Raw genomic sequence first — 12,038 nt, 5'->3', positions numbered from 1 at the left:
TAAATGGGTACTGACCCCAGGCAAACCCAGAGGCACAGCCCTTGCTTTAGCAAGCCTACTGGGCCTTTGCCAAAAAAGCTTCCAGTTACAACTAGAAGGCTCCTTAGATTTTAGAGATGTTGAAAATATTCTCCTGAACTCAGAGTCCAGCACCAGCACAGAGTCAGCTTCTTTGATATTCATCACAGCCTAGTTTGTAGTCATCTAAAGTTCGAAACAACTCTAATGTCTAATAATAGAAGACCAACTAACCCGTGGCTGCCAAGTCAATTCCAACACATAGCGACCCTCTAGGATAGCCCCTTAGGGTTTCCAAGACAGTAAATCTTTACTGGAGCCGACAGCCTCAGTGCTGTCCTCTGAGCGGCTGGTGGGTTTGACTTTGCGGTTCACAGCCCAGCTCTTAACCCACTGTGCCACCAGGGTTCCTAACAGGAGACCAGTTACATCAGTGAGGGTGCGTCCTTACAACCAAAAAGTAAGCATCATCATGTTCTAGGATGTACCCCACTTCAAAATCCGGCCCCACTATGGGTTTTGTAGCAAAGGAAAATGGAAACAACCTAAATGGTTTACTTTAAAAAGCTGATTAAATAAATCATTGAGCAGGGATAAAATTTCAATTAACATAAGACTGTACACACACACACACAAAAAAAACAGACATGTGCAAAGAACAAGGGAGAATTAATATATTGAAGAGTTGTTTTTTTTTTTAAAGGCGGGGGATGGCCTCTAAAATATCACTTGTAAGATGATCCTATTCTGGTCAGAAAAAACAACAAAAACAGTAGAACATAGAATACACAGAGAAAGGAAGTCCAGTCAGAAGTAAAGAGAATGTTACAATAGTTGATTCTCGGAGTAGTAGTATGGTAGATTTGAATTCTTTATGCTTTACTACATTGTCCACAAACTTCCATGATGAACTGACATTATATGGGTAATAACAATAAAGACAAACACAAGTAAAGACAGATAAAGACAAAAGGTATGAAAGCAAGACTTGTTTCTCCAAGGAAAACAGCAGGACTCTTGAGGCAAGTAAGTCATTTTCAAATATTTCAGAATTAAACTCAATGAAATTTCACTTGTTCTGTGTGACTTCAAACGGAAAGACTAGGGCCCATGGGTGGAAGAGACAGGAAAACACAGCTTGGCTCAATGAAAGGAAAACTTTCTAAGAGCCAGTCACCACCTAATCCAATGGCCTGGCTCTGTCCCGGGCCTCAATAAACAGTGATTTATTATGTGCAGTGAAGTAAGTCCAGTGTAACGTGCTGCCTTGAACTGGGGCAAGCTCTTTGTCTCTGAATTGTGTAAGTGCAGCTGAATCCTGAAGAGAAAAATCCGGGTGGTGAGGGGAAGAAGAGACTGCTGAGGAGTTTGAGCTTCTGTCAGTCTCTGAGGCTACCTTTACCTCGAGGAGATGAGAGTTTGTTTACATTGCATCATTGGCTAAAATGAGGCTACGAGAAAGGAGGGAGGCTGAAAACACTGGGATTTGAAAGAGGAGACACTACAGGGTTGGCAACAGACCTAATGTCACATCCTGGGATCTTTGTGATCTGTAGGTGGCCATGGGCTGTGAAAATAGGTAGGAGGGAGGAAGGAGATGGGGCAGAGGTCACTCCTCCTGATCCCAGGGCTCATACCCAGTTAGACTCAGGCATGTCAACCATCATGCCACCTCCCACCTTGGACTTGGGTTCATTCATCCACAGCCATTTATGTTTGGGACTGTCCAGTTCTTTCTCTCCCCTCAGCTAACAAGCCTCAGGGTTCTCCTTACTCACAGTCGCCAGCAGAGTCTCCTGGCTACCCACCCAATCTTTCTTGATGCCTCCTCAGAATTACCTCAGTCTCATTCAGCTTGTGGCAGATGAAGCCGCTAGCTCCTCTTGTGGCCCACTCTACCTCCAGCCTACTGTATTTAAGGCCGGCAAGTGTTGCTAGGCAAAAGTGGGAGCTTGGCTGGTTTCCTTTTCACTTAGCACAGAATAGGAAGAAAGATGAAAGTTGCCAGCATGGATGAATCAAAATAAAGAATTTCCTTTTAGGGTAGTTGTGATTCAATCTCTGTTTCCCCTAATAGTCCTCTAGCACCTCTGCATTTTGTCTGTGATTGCTTTGCACCCTTGGGTGCCTCTTCAGGGCCAGATACTTTGCTTGCTTGGCGTTGCCAATTATGGGCTGGAAAGAGGAAGGTGCTGTGGACATTGCCTCCAGTAAGTGCTGACAGCTTAGCAAGGGTAACAAGACCAGTATAGGGGAAGACAGATTTATAAATCTCAGTTGGGTCCTGATGCCCCTCAGTCATCCTTGAGCATGCTCCCTTGTCAAGCACCGAGCTTCAGCCTCCACATTTCTCTGGGCCACATTCCAAACTTCCTTCAGCTCCTTACCATGTCTCTGCCCCACCCCTCTCCCTGCATGGAACAAGCTCTCCTCCTACTTCCCTGAGAAAACAGAGGCCTTCAAGCATGAATTACCTCAGTGCCCTGCCCCACCCCCCAAAATTGGCCTGCCTCTCCAACTTCCTTCCCCTCCAACCCTCCCTTTTCAGGGGACAAGGTGCCCCTCTAGTTAAAGTCTAATCGCTCTGCCTGGGCCTTGACCTCGTCCACCCTCCTTCTCAGAGCTCTCCCTCTAGAGGTTATGTCTCTTCTCTTCAGGAATGTTCACTCTATCAATATCTGCTCTTTCCTTTCAGTTTATAATTTTTCTGCTTCTGTTAGCCAATAAAACAAGCACACTCCCTCTCCAGATGTGTTCTCTTGTACCCTTAATGTGCTCTCTCTCTCACAATCTCTTTTTCTCTGTCTCTCCTGCCCTCTTTCTTCTCTTTCTTCTTTCCTTTACCCTCAAATTTGTTGAAAGTAGAGTCTACACTCTAGACTTTCCCCAATTCACCATTCACACCTCAACCAACTGCAGTTTGGCCCCAGCTCCATCATTCTAGTGAAAGGGCACTGCCAAAGGTCACCAATGACCTCCTAATTGCCAAACTCAATGATTATTATCTCTTTGAACTCTGGGTGGCAAAAGATATTGTTGGCCCAAGTTTTCATTTCTGAAATTCTCCTCTTGGTTTCTTTTGTTGGCCTTTTCCTCTGCCCATTCTTCAAAAAAGTGATTCTCAAATTACAATCCACAAATGAGGCTGAACAATAGCGATATTTTAAGTGACTCGTAGCAAAATGAGAAAAACATCAGTAGTAGAGTTTTTCAATAATATAAATGTATTCAATTATAAAGGAATGCCCTTCATTCCAAGATCCTGTCCTTCTTATCTTTTTGGTGGTGAACTGTTCTCCCTTCTTCTTCTTCTTCTTTTCTAAGATGGCGTTGATGATGTTATTTTGTTTCTTTAAGGTTCTTACTTTGTAAAATTAAATGCCATCTCCTCTTTGTCAGTCCTACAAATTTGTATTGAATACATGAGATAATGAGAGCTATATTTCCAGCCTAAAATTTTTCTGATAGGTATCTCAATCTCATCCCAAAATTGAACTGTTTTTCTTCCTCACAAACCTTCTCCATACCTACCCTGATAACTGCATCATGTTGACCTAGTGACTCAATTGGAAACATCAACCACCAAATCCTATTGATTATAGTCTTCACCATTTCTCACATTTCTCTCCTCCATTCTCCCCACTCTCCCAGCTATTTCTACATTTCTGGCCTCCTCCATCCTCTTACCTGGATGCCTGAAGTCAGCACCTGACACATTCTACTATCCTTGACTAGACTTTTCCAATCTATCCTCCTTACAGCTGCCCTGGTGATCTTTCTACAACACAGAACTGAACATGGGTCTCCTCTACTTCAAAAATTCCACTGATTTCTAGTTGCCAATAGAAAATTTCCAACTCCTTTATGTGGTAGGGAGATCCACCCTGGCCCAATCGGCTCCTTTACTTTTATGCCCCCAGTGGCTTTCTACACTCCCACTTTTGTAGTGCCTCTTGACTATATTTACATACCGAAAGCCTTTCAACCCCAATCTTCTCAGGGTTTATGGTCTCTGAAGGTCTTAATCCCACCCTATATTATATAGCCAAAAAATCAAAGCCACTGCCATTTAATCTGTTTTTATTCATACTGGCTCTATAGGACAGAGTTGACGTGCTCCATAGGATTTCTGAGACTGTAAATCTTTACAGAAGCAGACAGTTTCATCTTTCTACCACAGAGTGACTGGTGCATTTGAACCACCAACTTTGCAATTAGCAGCCCAGTACTTAACCCACGATGCCAGCCAGGCTTATCAAAAAAAGAGGGGAGAGTGCATGGAACATTCTCCAGAATAGACCATGTGTCAGGCCATAAAACAAACCTCCATAAATTTACAAATATCAAAATACTACAAAGCATCTTCTCAGACCACAATGCTATAAAACTAGAAATCAACAATAGGAAGACCAAGGAAATAAAGTCAAATACGTGGAAACGGAATAACACCCTGCTGAAAAGCGACTAGGTAATAGAAGAAATAAAACATGAATTCACAAAATTCCTGGGAAAAAATGAGAATGAAAACACAACATACCAAAATATTTGGGACACGAAGAAAGTGGTACTGAGAGGAAAATTTATTGCAATAAATGCACACATACAAAAAGATGAAAGAACTAAAAGTAACACATTAACTCAACATCTACAACAACTAGAAACAGATCAACAGAGGGAACCTACAGACACCAAAAGAAAAGAAACAATAAAGATTAGACCAGAAATAAAAGATAGGAAAAAGAAAAACAATAGAAAGCATCAACAGGACAAGACGCTGGTTCTTTGAAAGGTTTAACAAAATTGGCAAACCATTGGCAAACCTAACAAAAGAAAAGAGAGAGAAGACAAAAATAACACACATTAGAAACCAAACGGGCGACGTCACAACGGAACCAAAGGAAATCAAAAGGATAATAACAGAATACTATGAAAAGTTGCACTCCAACAAATTTGAAAACTTAGAAGAGATGGATACATTTTTAGAAAAACAGGACCTACCTAAACTTACATTAGAAAACCTGAACAGACCCATAACAAAAGAAGAAATAGTTCAGGTCATTAAAAAACTCCCAACCAAAAGAAGTCCAGGTCCTATGGCTTCACTGGTGAGTTCTACCAAACATTCAGGGAAGAGCTGTCACCAATTCTACTCAAATTATTCCAGAAGATAGAGGAGGATGGAAAACTTCCTAATACATTTTATGAAGCAAGCATAACCCTCATACCAAAAACCAGGGAAGGATGTCACTAAGAAAGAAAATTATAGAACAATATCCCTCATGAACATAGATGCAAAAATTCTCAACAAAATCCTAGCCAACAGAATCCAGCAGCACATCAAAAAAAATAATACATCACGACCAAGTGGGATTCATATCAGGGATGCAAGGATGGTTCAACATTAGAAAAACAATCAATGTAATCCACCACATAATTAAGAAAAAGAACCACATATTCATATTGACTGATGCAGAAAAGGCATTTGACAAAATCCAACATCCACTCCTGATAAAAACACTCAACAAAGTAGGAATTAAAGGGAAACTCCTCAACATAATTAAGAGCATATATACAAAACCAACATCCTACATTACTCTCAATAGAGAGAAACTGAAAGCCTTCCCTCTGCGAACAGGAACCAGTCAAGGATGCCCTTTGCCACCACTCCCATTCAATATTGTGCTGGAAGTGTTAGTCAGAGCTATAGGCATGGTAGGGTAATTAAAGGCATCCAAATTAGCAAAGAGGAAATAAAACTCTCTCTATTTGCAGATGATATGATCCTATACATAGAAAACCCCAAAGACTCAGTAAAAAAGCTACTAGACCTCATTGGAAGATTCAACAATGTGACAGGATATAAGATCAGCATACAAAAATCTGTTGAATTCCACTATACCAATAACGACAGCACTGAAAAGGACATTAAGAAAACAATGCCATTTACAATAGCCACCCAAAGGATGAAATATCTAGGAATACATGTAAACACAGATACAAAAGACCTATACAAAGACTACAAAAAAACTACTACAAGAAACATAAAGAGACTTACAAAAGTGGAAAAATGTACCATGTTCTTGGATAGGAAGACTTAACATTGGGATAATGTCAATACTGCCCAAAGCAATCTACACATATAATGCAATCCCAATCCAGATTCCAATGGCATTCTTCAAAGAGATGGAAAAAACTATTACAAACTTTATATGGAAAGGAAAGAAACCCAGGATAAGCAAAGCACTGCTTAAGAAGAATAAGGGTGGAAACCTCTCACTCCCTGATTTCAAAATTTATTACACAGCTACAGTGGTCAGAACAGTCTGGTACTGGTACAATGAAAGATATATTGATCAATGGAACAGAATCGAGAATCCAGAAATTAACCCATCCACATACAGCCAAATAATTTTCGACAAAGTGCCTAATGAGGAGGTGATAGTCTCTTCAACAAATGGTGCTGGCAGAATTGGAAAGTAATATGCAAAAGACTGAAACAAGACCTTCACCTCACACCTTATACAAAAACCAACTCAGCATGGATTAAAGACCTAAATGTGAATCCCAGAACTATAAAGGCCATCAATTAAAAAGTCAGGACAAATGTGAGGGCACTAATTCAGGGAATACACAGACTATCAAACATTTTGAAAATTACACAAACAAAAGCAGACAAAATAGATGATTGAGACATATAAAAAATTAAAAACTTATGTGCATCAAAAGACTTCACCAGAAGAGTAAAAAGGGAGCCCACAGAATGGGAAAAAGTCTTTTGCAATGACACATCGGACAAGGGACTAATTTTCTAAAATGTATAGGAACCTACAACACCTCTACAAGAAAAGGACAAATAACCCAATTAAAAAATGGGCACAGAACATGAACAGACACTTCACCAAGGAAGATCCGGGAAGCCAACAAACATATGAAGAAATGTTCATGATCACTAGCCATTAGAGAGATGCAAATCAAAACAACAATGAGATATTATCAAACACCAGCAATAACAGCAAAGATCAAAAAGTAGAGGACAATAAATGCTGGCGAGGATGTTGAGAGACTAGGACACTCCTATATTTTTGGTGGGATTCCAAAATGGTCCAAACACTGGAAAGCAATATGGCACTTCCTCAGAGGTTGGAAATAGAAATTCCTTATGATCCAGCAATTCCTCTACTTGGTATTTACCCACAAGTAACACGAGCCATAGCACAAGTAAATAAATGCACACCAATGTTCATAGCAGCACTATTTACAATAGCAAAAGGATGGAGACAGTCTAAATGCCCATCAATGGAAGAACGGATAAACAAACTGTGGTACATACACATAATGGAATATTATGCTACAATGAAGAATATCAAGGAAACTGCAAGCCACCGCATAACATAGATGAACCTTGAGGACACTATGCTGAGTGAAATTAGTCAGTCACAAAAGGAAAAATACTGCATAGGACCATTATTGTAAAAGACTAAGAAAAAGAACCCAAACTAAAAGGGGGGAAAATTTGTTTGCTGGTTACCTGGATGGGGGGAAGTTGAGGGGAGGGAGGGGAAGGTGGAGCACAGGGTAGGGAATAGACACAGGATAGCTTGGGTGATGGGGGGACAATACGCAAGAAGGGGGGGAATGGATGAACATGGCCAATGGGAAAACATTTAAGCAGGTTTGCATGGGCTAAGTGGGACAGGGGTAAATAATGATATATGCACAACCTTGGAACCACAGTGCTCTAGGACACAGGGATTGAGGCATGGTTTGAATCAGTAAAAGAGGAGAAATAATGTTAAGATGCTTGGCTGTCTTTTGAATCTTGGTTTCCCTGGCATACCATTGTAACATAGACACTTGAGGGGGAGAGAAAGTTATAGCCAGAAACATCCCCATAGAAAGCTTGTAAATCTGTCTTCATCCTATAACTGATTGGAATACCTAAAATGGGGCTAAAACTTGCCCAGTGAAGGAGGTTTCCTACAGAGACTTTACATTGCATAAGACCATAGGTGTAATCCTGAACCCCATCCAGAATCTTCTGAGGTGGGAAATCTCCGCTTGAAAGGACAAGCAGACCAGCCTGGAGTGGCTAGAAAGACCAGCAGGAAAAATAAAAAACAATAATGGCAGTCTGACTGACTACTACAAGAACAAGCAAGTTGTCCACCCAGGACCCATCAAGGCAAGTGGTCAGGTCCTCCCAGGGCAAACCCCCTTCCAAGACTAAGACTCAAAGGGAATACAAGAGCAGGTATGAAGTCTGACTGATGACCATGATGGTCACTGATAAGGGGAAGTTGGGGAAAAACAGCAATGGTGTTGTAAACTAAGTCTGACCACATTCAATAGACTCCTGTGAACCTGAGTTGGTCAGCAGTATAGAAAGTCCTGGGGACTCCTGGGCCCAGAGAGAGTGACATGGCCACAGAGAACTAGAGCAAAGAGTGAAACATCCAGCTAATAAGAAGTGAGGGGAGATGCACAAGAACACCCATACTTGACCTGGCTTCAATGGCTGGATGACCAGAACTCGACTAGAAGAAGAAAGAAGAGGAAAAAAAGTGTAATCTGATACAATTTGATGAACTTGACCTGTACCTATGGATATAGTAGCTCAAAATAGGGAGCAAATCTTTACAGCGAGGATCATTCCTACCCCCTCCATACACAGAGTAGACAGGAATGGGCCACTTAGACATTGGCTACCCAAAAGGGGGGAGGGGAAGGCTACAAGGCAAGAAGTGACTGGCTTACAAGCTTTCATGAGGGAGCCTAGATCCAGAGGGTGCAGGGGAAGGTAGAATCTCCACTGAGTGGTTTCAATCTGTCTGGATGGGGCTGATGAAAGGAGATGGGGATAAAATTCTTATGGTACAATAGTGAATAATTGCTATCAGGACTGATTATGAGGGTTGGAAATGTAAGGTAGATGTTTTGTATCAAAAGTGATTGACTTTGCAGTACAGGAGCGGAGGTCCCTAGGACCATCAAGGGAGATGAGCGGCGAGCGGGACCCTACCCAGAGAAGCCGTGATGCCAGAGATGGAGGCAGAAACGATGACGTGGAGAGATGGAGCAGCTGGGGACTCTAGACCCAGAGAGGGAGAGGGGCTGTGTGCTGACGACCTGGGGCAGGCATGTGGGTGTAGCCTTTGGATGTTTGATGAAGTATGGAGTCGATTGTAACTATGACAATGAAACAAAATACGATAGGATGAATGTAAAGCTAATATTCTCCCACGTAAACTATCACATAATTCACAATAAAAACTAAAAAAAAAAAAAAAAAAAGTGTGTGGGGGAAGAAAGAGTCTCCACTGAATAGTTTTCATCTTGTCTAGATGTGTCTGGTGAAAAGAGATGGTGATAAGATTCTTATGATTCAGTAGTGAGTAATTGTTATCATGACTAATTGCAGTTGTCACAATTGTAAAGGTAGAAGTTTTGTAACAAAAATGGTGGAGTAATTAACTTACAGGACCCTAGGACCATCAAGGGAGAAGAGCACAAACGGAATGTGAGACCTTATCCAGAGAAACAGCGACACCAGAGATGGGGACATGGAGAGAGGGAGCAGCTGAGGACTCTAGATTCATGGAAAGAGAGGGATTGAGAGCTGATGGCCAGGAGGCAGACTTGCAGAATGTGCCTTTTGGTGGTGTAAATTATTATATATGCCTGAGTGTTTTAAAAAAAAAAAGAGAGAGAGCTAAAATGAATAGAAAGAAATACTGTTAATTGATGGTACATGGAAGGGATTATAAACATTGTAATGAAACAAAGTGTATAATTTGTTGAATGTAGTACTGATTATCTGCCCTGTAAATTTTCACTCAATTCACAATAAAAACTTTAAAAAAAAAAAAAAAAAAAAAAGAGGGGAGAATCAGAATCCTTCTTCACAATACTTTTCAAAGTGTGAGCCACAATTGTTGGCAGGGATTGACATCAATTTAGGTGGTTGCAATCAGCATTGAACAAAATGAGTAGCAAATGTTAAGAGTGAATTACATAAACTGTTAAACTTATGCTGCTGCTGTAGGATAAGCACGAGACTGCTAACTGCTAGGTTGGCAATTCAAATCCACCAGCCGCTTCTCAGAAACTCTACAGAGGGTCACTATGAGTTACAGCCGACTCCACAGCACTTAGCAACAACATGTCCGTAAATAGATAGATACATGGATGTACTGGGCTATGCTGTAAAATATAATTCGTACTATGGGATCTCTGGTAGCGTAGTGGTTATGAATCAGGCTGCAATTTCCCGGTCAGCAGTTCGAAAGAAACTACCAGCTGTTCCGTGGGAAAAAGATGAGACTTTCTGCTCCCGTAAAGATTTACAGCCTCGGAAACCCTGTACAGGGTCACTATGAGTCGGAACCGACTCCACGGCACATAACAACTGTGGGATCAAGTCAAACTATTCCACAGTCACTGCACTAAGGGGACTAGACGTTATCCTGTGATTTGTTTAATCACTGCTGTTCATGTCCCAGTCTTTGCTCTCAAAATGGTTCTGGTCCCACTGGTGGGTGTAACAGAGGTCAAGAGAAAGCAATGCTAAGATTTCATGGAGCATGGCTGGGGTTAAGTAGGTGGAGAGAAGGGGAAAACGTTATCTTGGCAGGGAGAACTAGCACACAGGCCCATAGTAAGAGTGGAGAACTTTTGTTAAACATTTATGTGCCAAGCACTGTGCTAAAGACTTTGCATGGATTAATTTAAGTCTCACAAACAATCTTATGAAGAAGGTACTATTAAAGTCTCATTTTGTATATGAGGAAACTGAGATACAAAGAGACCAAGGAACTTGTCCCTTGGTCACAGAACTAAAAGTGACAAGACTGGGTTTTCATTCTGTTCTGATTTTTAACTTTGGAGAAAATATACACAAGAGAACATACATCCATACATATTTCCACATGGTGCAAAGAGTCTCATCTTTCTCCCACAGAGCGCTGGTAGATTCCAACTGCTGACCTTTCATTTAGCAGCCCGACTCGTACCCCACCAGGACTCTTGAGTCAGGGACCACCTATAGATAAGAGAGTAATGCTCATAGGGGGTCCTGGTGTGGCGCTGTAGGATAAGCACTGGACCACAAGGTCAACTTGAATCACAAGGTCAGTGATTAAAACTCACCAACCGCTCTTAGGAATACAGGGTTGCTATGAGTCGGAACTGACTCAACTGCACTTAACACATGCTCATACACACACACACACATATATATAGAGAGAGATATTACTAATTTAGCTAAACTTTAAGGGATAATTTCAGGTCATGATTTGAAGATTTTCTCCGAGCGGTAGATTTGGGGACTCCATGAGTCTCAGTAGATCCAGTAAGTCTGGATTCTGTAGTCTGAAGTTCTGTTTCTAAAATTTCCCACTTTTGATCAGTATTCATCTTTTGCTTCCTTGATCAGAACATTCAGGTAAAGTGGTTCATGGGTGTGTGCATGAATAATTTCTTTTAGAAAGATCAGCACAAGGTGGAAGTTCAAAATATCCCAAATGTCCAATTTTTCCAACACGTTCTACCACTCCATAATCACTGATATCAATGACCACCATTCCCCTCCCTCATGTCCCAGAGTTCAGCAATATGATACAATATCTCACAGAACTCGCAACTGTCCAGGAAACGGCTCATGCAGTTGTGGAGGGCAGCAAGTCTGGAGGATTCTTCTCACCCACATAGTTTCAGTAGCTAATGAACCAAAATCAGCAGTTCAGAAGACAGGTTGTTGATACACGAGGCTGTGGGAGTTGGTGAATCAGGTCAGGTGATAAACTACAAATCCTGTTAAACTGGAGTACAGACAGGATGAGGCAGATACAGAACCCAGAGAAAGAGAGGGAACTTTCCCAAAGGTTCCCCATATATTGGACTCAGACCATGCCCACAAGAAAAATCAAGGGTAGTTACTTGACTCACACATTTTAGTAAACTGGGGAAATCTTTAATACTTGCTGTTGTTGTTAAACATCATTGAGTCGGTGCCGACCCATAGC

This window comes from Chrysochloris asiatica, unplaced genomic scaffold, assembly GCF_000296735.1.
Source record: "Chrysochloris asiatica unplaced genomic scaffold, ChrAsi1.0 scaffold00159, whole genome shotgun sequence".
Lineage (NCBI taxonomy): Eukaryota > Metazoa > Chordata > Mammalia > Afrosoricida > Chrysochloridae > Chrysochloris > Chrysochloris asiatica.
The sequence above is the reverse complement of the archived record's forward strand: the minus strand, read 5'-3'. Positions refer to the sequence as shown.